This window comes from Notamacropus eugenii, chromosome 2, assembly GCF_028372415.1.
Source record: "Notamacropus eugenii isolate mMacEug1 chromosome 2, mMacEug1.pri_v2, whole genome shotgun sequence".
NCBI classification, from domain to species: Eukaryota; Metazoa; Chordata; class Mammalia; order Diprotodontia; family Macropodidae; genus Notamacropus; species Notamacropus eugenii.
The window spans coordinates 380,592,954-380,609,506 of NC_092873.1; the positions used below are offsets into that span (position 1 = coordinate 380,592,954).

Here is a 16,553-nt window from a genome sequence, read left to right on the forward strand (position 1 = left end):
TGGGGTTGGACTGAATTGCCTTTAAGGCCCTTCCAGTTAATGTATGATCTTGTGTCAGCATTCCCATCCCTCACCAACTTCTTCTAGAGACCTTGAGCCCATCTCTCCCTAACAGCCTCTCTTCTGGGGCATAAAAGCCCTCTCCTCCCAGCCTCATTCTCAGTTCTGAGTTCAGCAATTAAGTGGAGAACAGAAATACTAAATGAGTTTGATGGGTCCAAAGAGATGAACACATATATGTTGATTGACTAAAAGAAGTCTGGCATCGGGCAAGGAGCATGTTAATTAATTAGTTCTCTACAGGATTTTGATTCTCTCAATGCACATCCAGCACTACAACTCTCCTTGTCATTGGGTTTCCCCAACTCCCATCTCTCTCCCTAAACCTTATCTCTGCCCCTCTATCTCCTGGGACCCCAAAGGGGTTCTCCCTCTTCCAACAGATACTTGGAAGGCACAAGGAATTCAATGACTCTGTGTGGCACCCCACACCTGTCACAACTACTACTGAGCCATGGAGGAAGAGGGGGAGGGGTGGCAGACTCTTACAGTCTGGGAACTGCTTCCCCAAATCCTCGCCTCCCCCCCCAAGGCCTTACCATGGTGGTGGGGAAGGGCAGAACAGAGGTGAAGGCAGAGAGCGCCATCACAGGAAAAACTTCTAATCTAATACAAGTATATCCCAACCTCCCAGAAACCATGGCTTGTGTCCTTGGGGAGAAAGAAGGGGAGGGAGTAGAAGACATTTGGGAAATGATTCAGACCCAGACTAGTCTGTCAGCTAGAAGGTGAGGAGAGTCACTGAACTTGCAGCCAGGCTGGGGGAGGAAGGAAGGCGGGGTGGAGGGGGCCTGCTTCTAGCTGGAAGGCTCCATATTAAACTTCTCAAAGAAGGGGACCATGACACCTTGACCCTCCTGGCCCCACTTTTCTCAAGGACTCTTGTTAGTCAAGCCAGATTCTTCCACCCCTAATTATCAGCCTCCCCCCCCTAAAATGGGGATTCAGGAAGGTGCTGACCACTTTCCCACTAGCCTCGGAGGGCTCAAAGAGCTGGAGGTTCCCACTCCCACCCCCAACCAGGGCCCCCAAGCCTTCCTGGCCGCTCTCAGGCAGCCCAGGGCTATTTTTATGCCCCAGGCTGGGCTAATTTTAACTCACCAAGGAGGCCCCAGGAGGGAGTGCAGGGTGAGGGAAGCTAGCTCCAGGGGAGGCCTGGGCTGGAGTCGGAGGGTCCCAGGCGTCAGGGGGACAAAGCCAGAGGGAGTACGGGGTTCTGGGGAGTCACCACTACTGTCGCTTAAGGGACAGGAACAGATGTGGGAAGGATGGGGCAGGGAGCTGGGGGAGGGGACGGGGAGCAGTTGGACTGACAGACACTCGTGGTGGCTTCCCACCCACATATCAGCTAGCCCCACCCTCTCTCCCACTTGGTCTGAAATTCGATTCCTGGGGAAGAGGGAGAGAAGGGTCATTGCAACCATCCCCCGGACTCTGAGCCCAGGAGTTCCTGGGTGTTCTACCAAATAGGGGTGGAACACACCCCTCCCCCCCCACACACTCCGGACAACTTCATCCTTCCTCTTCTCTAACCTCTACCCCTCCTGCTGCTATTACAGGCCGTCGGAGTCAAAGGGGACAGGTTACTAGAACCTGAGGCCCCCCAGCATTGGGAGAACACTGTCCATCTGGTGGTTGAGAAAGACTCTACATGTTACTTTATCTAGAAAATGAATGGATCGAACGAGACAATCTCTGAAATCCTTTCTAGTTCAGGTGTTATATAGTTCTGACTCTATCTTTCTGAGAAGGGGAGGGAAAGAGGGGAAAGATGAATCCTCAGAGAAGAGAAATCTGATTGGGGATTTCCAGGCTCTGGAGGGACTGGGGTAGGTTCAGGGAGCAGTAGTCAAGAAGCTAAGCTAAGGCAGTGGGAGAATAAAGTGGGGCCAACATTGCAATAGAAAGGATGGAGATTAGATTCCAGAAAAAATTTAGGGGGACTTTAACAGTGGAGAAATGAGGAGATGCAGTAGACTGATGGAAGCTAGGAAAGTGGGCATGGGGAATAGCCAATAAAAAGGAGAACCACTGTCCCAAGGACAAAAGGTAGAGGTGCCAGGAAAACCTAGCCAGGAGAACACCAGCCCACAGCAAAAAGGCAGAAGAACACAAAGGTGACCAAGGGCCTCTGGGGAGGGGGCCAGGAGCTGGGAGCAGAATGCAGATCAGGGGATTGGAGCATCAGAGATTTAGAGCAGGAATACAGTACAATCCTGCCATTGACAAAGAAGGGAATTGAGGCCCAGAGGTAAAGTGCAATTGGCACAAGGTCTCCAGTAGAAAAGCTAGGAGCCTTCTGAAGCAAGGATTGCCAAGCCTGCCCTCCTGCCCTTCCTCAGCTTCACACACAGTCAGGACTGGAAGGGCCCTTAGATACATACCACCTTGGCCAAACCCCTCATTTTACCCAGGAGGAAACTGGCCCTGCACAGTTCTGTGGCTTCCCCAAGGTCAAACAGCAAGTAAGTGGCTGGACTAGAAGCCAAGTCTATGGCCCCGGGGCCCCTGTACCATTTGGCTTAAAGGAAGCCCTGCTGATGACTCATCTGCATGGTCCTTTACATAGTCTTACTGGCTCCTACTCCAGAAGCCCCAGGGCTCTGAGGTCTCCTAGAGAAGTGAATTTGGGTTCTCTCCCTTTGAATGTCATCTCATCTTCAATATTAGAATCAACTCCACTGTACAACCTTGAGTAAATCACTTCCCCTCTCTTTGCCTCAGTTTACTCAAATCTAAACCAGAGGAAATAGTCCCTATCAGATCTAATCAGATATCACATGATTTAGAACTAGAAAAAAAGCCCTTAGAGATTGTCTAACCCAGCGATTCTCAAACTTTTTGGCCTCAGAATACCACTGGAGTCTTACAATGATTGAGGAGCCCCCACAGAGCTTTTGTTGATATCAGCTGTATCTATCAATATTTATTGTATTAGAAATTAAAACCTATTAATACTAATATGAAAGTAGTTTGGTGCCCCTGACTCAGATACCCAGACTACACTTTGGGTACCCCAAACCCATGTCCGCCACCTTCTCTTACCAAGGCAGAAACTGATGACCAGGGAGTCTCAATGACTTGTCCCAGGTCATAGAGGTAGCAAGAAACAGAGTTGGGATTCAAACCCAAGGTCTTTGACTCCAAATCTCATTTCTAGATTTTACTGGATTTTAAAAATCAGGTTCCAATCCTACCCCTACCACTCATCCTGAGGGCAAATCATTCTTCCCTAGGATAATTACCCTTCCCACTTAGCAGTCAAGGCCTCAGCCCTCTAGAGACTAAGCTGGACCCTTTTCTCTCCTTCATTCTCAGGACCTTTCTTCCATCTCACCTCCATCCCTTCAACTGTAAAGCTAGCCCATTTCCTTCCATTCTGAGAAAAAAGGTGGGGGCCGTTGGGACAGTTAGCCTCATCACCCTCATCTCCCTGCTTGACTTCCCTCTAGGGTCCCAAGGCAGAAGTGAAAGTCCCAGCTGGGCCTGGAGGAGCCTGAGAGCCGTTGGTGTGGGAAGGGGTCAGGGTTTGGCTCAGACCAGCCCAGGAATAAGAGGAGGGAAGGGAGAGAAGGAGGGGAAGGTAGAGGACTCCCTTTCTCTGCATATCTAATCAGTTGCCAAGTTCTGCCAATTCTACTTCCATAGTGTTTCAAACCCATTACCTCCATTTCATGATTACCATCACCAGAATACTAAATAGCTTCTCATCATCACTCTGGACTACTATGATAACATTCTACCACATCTCCCTACCTCTAGTTTCTCTCCTCTCTGGTTCATCCTTCATTCAGTTGCAGAATAACTTTCCTAATGCACATGTCTGACCTTGTCACTCCCTTGCTCAAAAATATTCAGTGGCTCCCCATTGCCTCCCCGATAAACTTCTTGGCTTGATGATCACAGCCGTGTACAACCCAGCCAATCTCATCTCATTCTACTTCTCTTTAGTTATGCCACATCACAGCCAAACTGGACTATTCCACATCTCCTCCAATAATTCTGTCTTCTTCCCTCTCTGTGCCTTGGCTCAACCTTGCTAGAATTCCACTAGAAATGCATCCTCAACTACCCTACCCCTTCTCTTTTGCTTGAAATCTGTCCTTCCCTCCCTTCAAGGCCCATTCCCATCAGGAAGCCTTCACAAGTGACAGCAGGGACCCCAACATCTCATCTACCCCCAGAGCAAAAGCGATTTCTCTCTCCCCGAATTTTCCATAGCATTTTGCTTGGTCCTCACCCTGGCACTTAGTTCATGCCCCTCCCCTTTGTTTCTTCCTCTACCGTTCATTGTGCAGATGGCTAGAGATTAACAATGGTGTCTCTCTTCTTGTATATCAAGCACCTTGTACACAGTAGATGTTTAATAAATGTTGAACTGAAAAGAGCATTAACCCAATAGTAGGACAAGAAGGAGGAGGGGATGGGGGAGGGCAGACTGAGAGAAACCTGGGCTCAGACAGGGGTAAGAGTGACTAGCAAGGTCAGGCCAAGGCAGAAGGTGATAATGGGAAACTGCATTGTATAGTAGCCAGGGTATCTTCTCTCCAGGAAGATTCAGGTGAGATTCCAGCCTGACTGGGAGCTAGGTGGCCCAGAAGCAGAGGGCTGGCCACAATGACTCTGAATGGTGAGGACAAGGAAACAGCCCTGGTGACGGTATACTTTGTCTCCCCAAATAAAACGTAAACTCCGTGAGGCCAGGAGCTGATTTATTTGTTTTTAATTTTTGATCCCCAGCACCTAACAATGAACATCTCTGGGCAGGAAATTCACAAATGATTGTTGGTTGAGAGATCAAATGGGGAGTGATGAGGATTTAGAAGAGTATGGATGACATGCAGCAGGTTATATACATGAAATTATGGCAAGGGCCCAAAGGAGGCCAATCCAATCAGGAAGAAGCAAATCCTCCCAGACAAACAGGGTGACCTGCTGGGGAGTCAAGGAGGATTTAAAGGGCCAGTTGCTGGTCAAACCCAGTTCTTGTGGCACACAGCTCTCTGGGTCTGGCAGGGATCAGAGATAGAGCCAGCAGAATCTTGCCAGGGTCAGTGGGGAAGCCAGTTTGTATAGGATTAGCATGCTGTTTTTGGGGAAGCTGAGGGTGCCATGAGAGAGAAAATAGGAGGGAGGATGGGGAAGGGCAGGGTCAGGGATGGGAAGGGTGCAGCAGACAAATCTATTCCTCATTAGCTCAGCTATTTTCTCTCCTACCCTTTTTCTTGGGGACCCTCAGCTTTGAGAGGAGGCAGCTAGACCCATGTGGTTCCGCCATCACCAGCCACCTCATCTGGAGGCCCCAGCCTTCTCCAGTTCCTTCTGTCCCAGGGCCTCCCAGTACAAAACACCCATTTCTCGTTTCCACAATTTGGCACAGAGTTGGTCCCTCACATCTGGAATATACCCTCTACTCCAGGCTGGTCCTGATCCCTCCAGTGCTTGGTGCTACTTCTTTTTGGAAATGATTTTTTAGTACCTTGTATTTTCTAATCTGGATCCAGGTTGCAACCTACCCTGTAAGTTCCTTGGGGACTGGGTCTGTCTGCTTTCTGTCTCTGGACCCTCAGTTTCCAATAGTATCTGACACATAGTAGGTACTCATTAAATGTTTGAATTGAATGGAATGTGGCAAAAGCACTATCCAAAGGGGAGATGGTGCAGGAGGCAACTAGTTCCCTCCTTTCCCTCCTCCCCCTCCTCCTCTTCTCTGCATTCTCTGAAGCTGACAGGTGGAGGAGACAAGACTTACCAGCTGGGATAGAGACACCTGTCCTTTACTAGTCAGACCCACCCCCTCCCTTATCACAAAGGCAGCTGTAAGCCATATCATCACTTTATGGGCCCCTCTGTCCCCCAAAACATAAAGAGTCTGGGGACCAAAAGGAAGGGAGGGGAAGTCAGAGCTCCTAGAAAAAGGGTGACTGGAATCTATCCAACAGTATCTTTTTTGGTGGAGTGGAAAGAAGCCTGAATGAACTAGCTGTCAAACTTGTGATCTAATTCCAGCTATGCCACTAACCATATGACCTTGGACAAGTCACTTGGTCTCTGTAGGCCTCAGTTTCCTCATCCATAAAATGAAGGGAACAGACTCAGTGATTTCCAAGGCTTCTTCCAACTCTGATAATCTCTGAATCTAGGATCTAATTCTGTGTTGCTTGCTTCCTCTTGTACACCATAGTTTCAAAGGGTTAGAGACTAACTCTGGAGCGGTCCTCAAACTTTGTGGTCTCAAAAAAAGTCTCCTTTACACCCTTAAAAATTACTAAGGAACTCCCAAAGAGCTTTTGTTTATGTGGATTATATCGATTAATATTTGAAATGTTAGAAAAGAAAATGCTTTAGCAGTATTATGAAAATGGGTTTGACCTCATGGGCCCTCTGAAAGGGTCTCTGGTACCCCTAGATGTCTCTGGAGTGGGGATTGGGGGTGATGAGAACAGATGTGTTAGATCATCACATACATTCCCAGGTATCCACATTATTCTTTCCAACCTAAGAGGTAAATCAGGGAAGGGGGTGGATTTATCTTCTGGGATGGCCTTCCCAGGAGATAAATCCACCCCCTCCCTGGATTACCACTCTAGCATGTCTCTTGACAACCTGGAGGCTGGGTAGGCCACACTGCAATTAACCTAAATCCCTCCTGTGGCAGCTATGTTTGCTTTCTTCTTGATGAAATCTTTCCTGTCCTTCAAGGGCCAGCTTACGTACCATTGCCTCTACCATGATGCTGGGAACCTCATCTTCCCAATCTCTCTTCCTTCTCCTATGTACTTATCTTATTTTCCATGGGATTGGAGTTATTTGTATTCAGGTCTCAATTCCCCCCACTTAGATTGTAAATTCACTGAGGACAAGTATTGTGTTTTATTCATATTCATATCCCAAGTACTTCATATAGTGCCTTCATATAGTAGATGCATACTTAACAAATTGAACTGAATTGGGGTTTTTTGTCCTTTTTATGAAATGAAATCTATGATTTTCTCACAGCTACAGAATGTTACAGCTAGAATGGACCTTAGAAATCATCTTGCTCAACCCTTTCACTTTATACATGAGGAAAATGAGACTGAGAGAAGTTAAGCAGTGAACAGAAGTGAACAGAACTAGCCAGAATCCAAGGAGGAAGACTCAAGGGGGAACCTTGGAGTCAGAAGGAGATACAAAAAGGAAATGTCCCATTCCTCTCAAGTGTCTGGCCTGGGATCTGGGGCTCCCTAGGTGAGCCTCAATATGACCTCAGTGGTCTCAGCTGAGGTCCCCTCTGTAACCAGCATATTCCTCCATCCTACTTCAGCCCAGATTCGATGTCTTGCAGTGTGCAACTAGACACATCTGGCAGTGACTGTGTTTTCAACACTGACCAGTCCTCTCAATACCTAGCAAGTGACTTCCATTTTCTGGAAAGTGAGGTTGGAATTAATGATCATTGTTTCCTTCCAGTTCCCGATGTCCCTGTAACTTGTCCCTTCCCATCCCTAGCTCAATAGAGATGGAGAAGATGGCAGCTCTCCATAAGAATCATTCTAGCCAGCTGGTAATTCCTCAGCTTCTCAGTTCAGAAAAGTCCAAATCTGCCATGCCTTCACCTTTGAAGATTCACCAAATCTTCCCTTTTCTAGATAAAAAGAGGTCACTGTTCCCCATCTCAAACTCTGTGGGGAAGTCATTCCTTTAGACTAGCTTCAAGCCCTTCCCATTGTAGCCTGTTTTCCTCTTATTTAATTTTCCTACTCATGACCTTATGGCAAAATAATGACCAACAGCCCTTGAGAGGTCACTGTGTCCTTGCCCTACCTCAAGACCTCTTTCCTGACCTGGATAACTAGGCCACCCATCTTTTCTATCCTCTGGGATTCAAAGGCAGTCTCTTGGCCTCCCTCCTGCTGCCTAATCCCCACTGCTACAGTGTCAATCAAACAACCAATCCACAAACATTCATTAAGTTCCTCTAACAAGTGCCAGGTACTTTGAAAGGTGGTAGGGATACGAAAAGGAGGCAGGTCTTGCTTGACCTTCTTCCCAGAAGCGGTGGGGTAGCACAAGAAGCACATACAAAACACAGCACAGGATAGGAACTGGACCTTTGACTTCATTAGCAAAGGGAAACTTCAGGGAAGTCAGCACTTTCTCTAGCATTTGCTATCTTAAAGTTACACAGAGCAGGGCTTCTCAAACTTCTTGGTCTCAGGACCCCTTTACATTCTTCCACATTATTGAAGAAAGAACTTTTGTTTATGTGGATTATATCAATACTTACCATTTTAGAAATTAAAACTGATAAATTTCTAAGATACTAATTTATTTACAATAACAATAAACCTATTACATCTTCATACAAATAACATTTTAATGAAAAATATCATTTTCCAAAATAAAAGAATTAAGTAAGAGTGGTACCGTTTTACATATTTTTGCAAATCTCTTTAATGTCTGACTTAATAAAAGCCAGCTGGATTCTCCTATCTACTTCTGTATTCAATCTGTTATGAAATGGTGTTTTGAAGTGTATGATAAAAATCCGGTCTCACACAATTGTATAGCTGGAAAAAGGAATATTTTAATAGGCGAATAACACTTTATTATTATAGAAATGGTTTTAACTTTGAAGACCCTCCCTAAAAGGGGCTCAGGGATCCCCAGACTACACTTTGAGAACCACTGGCCTAGAGAACTGAGAGGTTAAGTGATTTGCCTAAGGTCACAACAGCCAATATGTGTCAAAGGCAGAACTTGAACCCAGGACCTCCTGGCTTTGAAAATGGCTCTCTAGTCATTGTATCACATATAAAATATATACCAAGTAAATGCGAGGCAATTTCTTTGGGAAAGCAAGTGTGACTGGGGAGATCAGGAAGGGCTTTATAGATGGTGCTTGAGCTGTGCCTGGAAGGAAAACAGGCTTCTAAGATATGGAGGTGAAGAGGGAGGACATTCCAGGCATGGGGGAAGGGGGGAGGGAGGGAGAGGCAGCCTTTGCAAAGACATGGACATAGAAGATGGAATGTCATGTGTGAAGAAAAGCAGCCAGAAGCCAGTTGGGCTAAACCATGGAGTTCGTGAAGGGGAATAACATGTAATAAGCCTAGGAAAGTAGGTCAGAGTCAGAGCTTTAAATGCCCAACAGAGAAGCTTGGGTTTCATCCTAAGGGTCTCTTCTCTATCTCCACCACTACCTTCCCCTAGAGAGAGCCAAATGGGGACCCCAAGAATCTCCTTTAGAATCTCCACTACCACCATGCCCTTAGCTTTTCTTCTGTGGGCGAGTTTCTTCTCTAGAGCTCACCCCCGTTCCCAGTCTCCAAGGGCAAAGGGGAAACCATCCATCTCTCACCCTACCCAGCTCTAAAGAGACAAAGGGTCATATCAGGACCTAGAGATCGTTAATACCCAGGAAATTCAAAAGCACATATTTCTATCTACCTAACTCTGTGGGATTCACAGAGAAAGAACAGAATAGGACTTGGGTTTGAATCCTGGCTTTGTGACCTTGGACAAGGGCCCTTTCCTCAGGTATATTTAGCAAATATTAATGTCCTATGTTCAAGATACTGTGCCAGGCAGACCAAGATACAAACACAAAAGCAAACCAGTACCTGCCTTCAAGGAACTTATATTCTGCTAGTGGATAAACATTTATACAGTAAAGTAAATAGAAAATAATTTCATTAACAGTATGGTGTATAAGAGAGTGCAACAGGGGTAGAAGGGAAGATATCAAGATAGGCTTTACTAAGGGGGCAGGATCAGAGCCTTGAAGAAAGTCAGAAATGATAAGAGGTGGAGGTGAGAGAAGGAACAGCCTTTGCAAAGGGACAGAGGCTGGAGATGGTATTTCTTGTAGTAGCTAGTATACCAGTTTAGCTAGAACACTGAGTGCATGAAGGGAAGTAATAGAAAATAAGTCTGGAAAAGGTCTTCATTCTCTTCAACTGTAAAATCTAGGGTTGGACTAAATGCCCCTTAAGGTCCCTTCCAGCACTGATAGATTGTCCAGGTTAGCCTTGGGCCAGTGTTGGGCCAGACTTCAGGCTAAGCTGGATCACAGATACTCCCAGGTCTCGAGGGGGTTAGGAGTTGTGGAGGCTACTGTTATCTTCTTCATTGGCATAACAGACGCTCCACAGTGCCAGTCTGGGGAGGAGGGGAAGCTCTCTGACCAAAAATGGGCCCAAGGCCAATGATAGGATCTGATGCCCAAGGTCCCCAGGAGGGCAACTCTAAGCTGGTAAATATGGTCACTGCCTGGGTGTGACCCAGGACAGGTGGAAGCTGGAGGGACAGAGCCCTTCCCAAGTTCTCCAGGAAGGCCACCCTGTTACAGAACCACAGAATGATGGAAGAAGGGACTTTTGAGACCACAGTCAAGTTCAACCCCCACACTTTATATACGAAAATGGAGAAAACAGAGTTGTCCAAAGACCAAGTAGCTGCTCAACTAGTAGGGTGGAGAAAGGATCTCATACATGCACTCATCCCTAACAGATGGGCAAGGTCACTCCTATCTTGCTTCTGGGAATGAAAGGTCACTGCCCATCCCCTAGCAACTAGGAAGTCCCATCTATTGTCTGATCTCCATCATTCTGCAACAGGGGGAACCCACTGCCCTAGGGTGATGATTTGTTGAAAGCTCGGTCTTTCCTGACCCCAGCCCTCCCTCATCACACCATCTCCAATCCTATAATCATCTTTATGGTTGTGCCCTGCAAAGAACCAGCTCCATCCCAGAGATGAGGTCAGCCACTATTCCTTTGTCTACAAACCCCTGCGTGGATATGGCATGTCCCTGTTCACGAACCCAACTCAAAACAAGCAGGCCCATGCATGTACACATCTCTACTTGTTTCTGAACTTGGGGACAGAGTTGCTATCATGTAGCTCAGACCAACAGGCATCCATCAACCCACATGTGTACACATATTTCCCTCCCTTCCCCCACCCCCAATAAGTTCCCAGTGAGCTGTTCCAGCCCTGGACACAGGTGGGGTGGGGGTAGTAAAAATAAATATATCAAGGATCAAACAATACATAGATTACATGGGCAAAGGTCAAGGTCTTCCAAGGGACACTGTCTGTCCTTGCTCTCCCATTTCCCTTCCTTAAGAAAACTTCAAGGGGTGGAGAAGGGGCTTTGAAATCCTCCAGCCTCTCCTTCAATTCCTTAGTCAGAGCTGAGTCCCTCATGAACACCAGAAAAAAAAAAGTCAAGCAGGTCTTTCTTAAGTCTCACCTAGGTCTCTCCTGCTGTAGTCAACAAAAGCATCAACCACAACCCTGTCAACTCAGACTTTCAGGCCAGAACCCTTGCCACTTGCTTCTTCCCTTCCCCCATAGACACTGGGGGCTACCTGCATGGCCATAGGCCAGGCCTAGTGAGTAAGCCACTAAACCCTAGGAGGACTGACTCTGGCCCTAAGCAAAGTGGGGGCTTGTAAAAGCTATGGGCGATTACAGTGACGCTGAGGCTCTGCCACAGGCCCTGGGCAGCCAGCTCCTAAGCCCCACAGCCATCACCATCCCCTCCCTCCCTTCCCTATAAAAGGGGGATAATAACCCAGGGCACTTTGCCAAAGAGTGTTTTGCCATTCTCTAGCCATAAAGTGCTTCAAGATCTCTTGACAGTCAGGAAGTAGTGAGAGAGCCCCAGCCCCTGGAATAGAGATCATAGATGAGCGGATCTGGCACTAGAAGGGAACCTGAGAGATCACCTGGCCTAACCTCCTTATTTTACAGATGAGCAAACAGAGAGTCTCCAAGAGGGGAAAGGACTTGTCCAAGGTCACATAGGGAACAGGTGGAAAAACTAAAATTTAAATCCATATTTTCCAACACCAAATCCAGTGTTCCTTCCATGATATTCTGGGGCCTCTTAAAGGCCTGCTTGGAGATTAGGGACAAGTCAGCAAGTGCTCAGAGGCCCTGGGATAGAAGAAATGAAGGTCCCTCCAGGAAGCCTCATCATTCCGCCCCACACTCATATCCTCCTCTACCACATTTCCTTCCAATGATGGTTAGCTATCTTCATGACAATGCAACAGGGCACTGGAGAGGAATTGGGGGGAGACAGTATGGTCTCTCCAGGCTAGTTACTGAGTCTAAGGAGAGGGCCTAGGAACTGATTGGCCCTTGACCTACGAAGGCCTGATTCAGAACAAAGCAGCTGGGAGGGTCCCATCAGGAGCTCCAGAAATCTTCACTGTGCAGGGGGAAGAGAGAATCTGGAGGCTCTGAGAAGGTGGGCCCCAGGTCACAGTCTAAACTCTGAAGAGAACTTCTCTGAGGACCCCACTGAGGTCTATCTCTCCAGAGTGGAGAGTGAACAGGACTGACCCTGCAGCAGGAGGGAAGGAGGTTAGATGTAAAGCAGATTTCCCAGTGGGCAGGAATAGGAAGAAAGCAATGGCACAAAGGGTACCCCTTCCCCAGCAATATGGGGCAAGGAAGGGTTGCCCATCAAGAAGCCAGGGGCAGGGAGGAATTGAGACAATGGTCTTGACCCCAAGTCCCTATTACCTCAGGAAGTCCCATACCCTCTCTGGCCAGCCGATCTCACATCCCCTGGGGCTTAGGGCTCCAGAGGCCTGTCTGTCCTCGTCCCTGTGTCTCAGTACTGGCCAACACACCTGGGGGCTCTCACTGCCAATCCTGATCCTATTCTTCCCCCCTCACACTCAGGCAAGGCTTCTGGTAGATCCGGAAAAAAAAAAAACAAACCAAAAAACCCTGCAGGAGAGATTATATAACAGCAGCTGGGGAGACTACCGTACCTCTCTGCCTATAAGCTGCAAGAGGGGCTGAGCAGGGGAGTCTGGCCCATCATCTTTCCAACCCCCACTCTGAAGAGAGGAAAGAAAGGGTAGAGCTGATAGCGTCAGCTACAGTCTAGATAACAACCCTCAGGAGGAAACTACTATTCAAGGGTGTGGGTACAGTACAGCTAGAGGTGAATTAGCTGAGGTCCATCCCAAACCACTTTCAACTCTGCTCCCCCCTGAGTTCATCCCCCAAAATCCTGATGTTTGGAGTTCTGTCTGCCTGGATCATCTGCCTTTGTCTCAGTATTTATGCCTGGGAGAGATTTTCTCTTTTCCTACCCCCATAAAGGCAGGGACCTCATTCCACCCACTTCTAAATCCCTCAGCATCCAGGACATGGCTCTGCAGGAAGGATCAGACACATGACAGTTCTGCCATAGATCTTCAGTGTGACTTTGGGTCAAGCACTAAACTATTCTGTGCTCCCAGTAAAGTGGAGAAACCATTAATGGTTCCTCCCTTCCCAAGAGAAGTCAGAAATCATTCCTACTCTGTCCTCTCCCCTCTCTCTTTGGGGAGGACAAACACACCATAGACTAAATGGGATCATGGGTGTTCAGAACCCCACATGATTCCTACCCACACAGAGCAGGTCTGAGAAGGCCCTCAGATACCAACACCCTGATCCCAAGCCACCTCTCCATTTCCTGCCCCCAACAGTTTTTTTTTTCCCAGGCTCAGAAGGCAAACAGGAAGGAAGTTCATTCCCGATTGGAATCATTGGGGCCTAGAGCAGCCTGTCCCTAGGGGTGGAGGGGGTAGAGAAGGGAGGAAGGAGGGTGTAGAGGGGATGTGGGGGGGGGAAATCATCATAGCTTTCCTCTCCTATCTCCCTCCCTATCAGCCTCACAAGTCTGCCCATCAACTACCAAGTCAGAACCTGGCTCCCCTTAGCAACAAGACCCATGACATACATGCATAATCTCTGTATACAGTAGCATGTGCACCACCCTACCCCCACCCCCCAAAAAAGAAAATGAAAAATCTCTGAACACACTTGGGTGGTGAAGGGAAAGGAAGGAGTGGATGGTTCCCTGACTCCTGAACTTCCAACTGCATTCCTATCCTCCCCATAGCCAGCTTCCAGGGGGCCCAAGGTCACAGCCCCAGACGTCGAACTTCCCATCACTGCTAAGGTCTACAAGATTCCACCCCCTTCCCCAGGCATACCACCACCACCCCAGAGAAGTTTCATCTCTTGCCCTCAGCACAAACACCCCCCCCCCCCCCCCCACAATTCAATGTTGTAGCTAGAAAGATCCAGGTGAGCCTACTACATGAATAGGAAGAACCTGCAGAGAACTTGGGCAATTGCTCAGGTGTGTACACACTGTCTCCCACCCCCTTCACTGACCTGAAAGACCCTAAAGGCATTGAAAAGTGCCAGGATAGGGGGATCCCTCCTTTCTCCTTCTGGAGTTCCAAAAACAAGGAGGCCAAGGGGCCCCAAAAAGACCTAATTTTTTTACCCCTCCCTATCTCAGATCTAATCACTCTGGGTAAGAGAGAAGAGGGGAGCAGAGAGTGCTCTCCTGTAGCCCCCCCACTCCCCAGATGTTGTACAGATGTAAACTCTGGCTAGGAGTTAGTTATCCACCCAAGGGTGGGGCTGTGGACAACTGGAATGGGGGTCTCCAAGCAGGCTTCAACCTGGAAGCTGGGACTGGGGTCAAGGTCCCGGTCTGGGGAGACAGACCCAGGGTGGGAGGTCAGGTCCTGAGAGACAGACTCTCCTCCCCTCAGTTTGTTTGTCATCTCCAGCTCTCAGCTGTCACAGAAGCCAAACTGGGCCCCAACACACAGAGACAGAGCAACCCACCCACCCAGCCCGGGTGTCATCTGAACAACATTCCCCCCTCCCTCCCCCTTTCCCTCCCAAACAGCTGCAGCTCCCCCACCCCACCCCCACCCTCCCCTCACCCTCCCAGGCCCCTTTCTGCACCATTTTGGGCCAAGGAGGAGGGAACAGGCGGCAGGGGAGGGAGGGCTGGCTGTTAAAATGTCAGTCGCTCCGGACTGTCACCCTGGTACCCCTACTACCCCCGGGGTGGGTGGGGGGCGCTCTTCCTCCAGGCTCACAGCCTCAGGCCTCGGACCCTCTCCCAGGCCAAGGTGCCAGCACCCACCACGCTTCCTCCCGGGGTGTATGCCCCCTGGCGTCCCTGTAGTCCCCCTCATCACACCTGGTCAGTCTGTAACCCCCTGGGCCGCCCCGATCCTGGCTTCCCTACCTCCCCCCCCACCCCGCCTGCTCCGCCTGTCCCTCCGGGACGCAGCCGGCCAACCCCATCCCGCACGACGGGGGAATGGCCTGGGCGCCCCCTCCACCCTGACACCCCAACTCGGGGTGGGGGGAGGAGAAAGAAGGGAGGGGGAGGCGGGTCTCTTAAAGTGATAGGCGCGTTATTTCTTTTCTACTCACCAACCCCCGGTGGGGGAGGGGGTGTCGCGGAAGGGGGTGGGAGGTAGAGTGGTGGTCCTCTGTCCTCTCAGATCTCCAAGCGCAGGAAGATGGTGGGATTTTTCTTTTTGGGGGGAGGGGATATCGAAAAATAACTAACGAGACAGGCGTCTGCCCGGGCCCTGGGTGGAGCCGGGAGGTCCCGGGCCCCTGTCCTGGGGCCGGGGTGGAGGGGAGGGAGGGTCCGGGACTGGGGCTCCCGAGCAGCCGCGGTTGTTGATATATTTTCTTCCTTCCTCCTTTTCGGCTCCAAAGGTAACTCCTCCAGTCCCCGGGAGCCGAGGCCAACGTAGGCACAGCTCAGCCTAGCTTGGGGGGGGGAGGAGAGGAGGTGGCGGGGTGACGGGCAGCCGGGGGGGCCAATGGGAAGGCCCCATGGGGGCCGTGGGGCGGGGCCAGGGGAGGGGTGGGCCCGGGAGCCGGGGCCCGCCCCCTCCCTCCTCCGCCTCCTCCACCCCCCTCTCCGGCCCAGCAAGGTTTCCCCCCTCCCTTTCCCTCTTCTTCTCTCTCCTCCCCTCCCCTCCCCTCCCCTCTCCACCCTGCCTGTGAGCCTACCGCTCTCCCGGCTCCCTCCTCCCCACCCCAAGCTAGGCTGCAGCGCAGGCTGGAGCCGCGGATCCCTCCGCCGCCTCGGCCGCGGCCGCCAGGAGGGAGGGACGTGGAGACATGAAGCCGGGCGGAGGTGCTATTAAAGGGACAGTAACTCACCCACCCCAACACACACACGTTTCCCACCTCCCCGCTCCCCGTGGGGAGCACGGCCCGCGGAGCTGGCGGCCCCCGCTGCCCCCCGGGGTGGGGGGCTCTGCGCCATCCCCTTCCCTCGGAGAGGAGAGTTAGAGAAACTTGGGGGGGGGGGGGGGCTTGAGGGGGCGGTATTTAAAGCGCCAGGCACCTCCTTCCTGGGGTGCATGGGTCCCCCACCCAGCCCTGGCCTCGAGAAGGCATGGAGGAAGGCCGTCCCGCTTAAAGGGGCAGGCTTTCAGTGGAAGGGAGGGGGCTGAGTGGCTCCCCAGGCTACCTGTGACAGGCGGCCCAGCACCCCTCCCCCGCCCGGCTCCGTAGACGCCTAACAATTTAAAGCTACAGGCTCATAGTTCTTGGGTGACCTCATCCCCGGAGCCTGCAGCCCACGGAGCGCAGCCAAGGGGGCAATTTAAAGGGGCGGGAACCCTAATTTCCCCCAGCACAGGAAACACCCTTGAAAA

At 50.1% G+C, this 16,553-nt stretch overlaps 1 protein-coding gene across 4 annotated transcripts in view; it reads right to left on the reverse strand.

Annotated features, from left to right (window-relative positions):
- The window catches only part of MEF2D (myocyte enhancer factor 2D), a 44,875-nt gene extending 28,770 nt beyond the window's left edge, over positions 1–16,105 (reverse strand). The window contains exon 1 of one of the 4 annotated variants that reach the window (XM_072647250.1): positions 15,307–16,105. The gene's annotated coding sequence lies outside the window, so the exon portion shown is untranslated. The remainder of the gene's footprint in view (positions 1–15,306) is intronic. The other 3 variants (XM_072647249.1, XM_072647251.1, XM_072647248.1) reach the window with 3 other exon arrangements.
- Between the last annotated feature and the right edge of the window lie 448 nt (positions 16,106–16,553).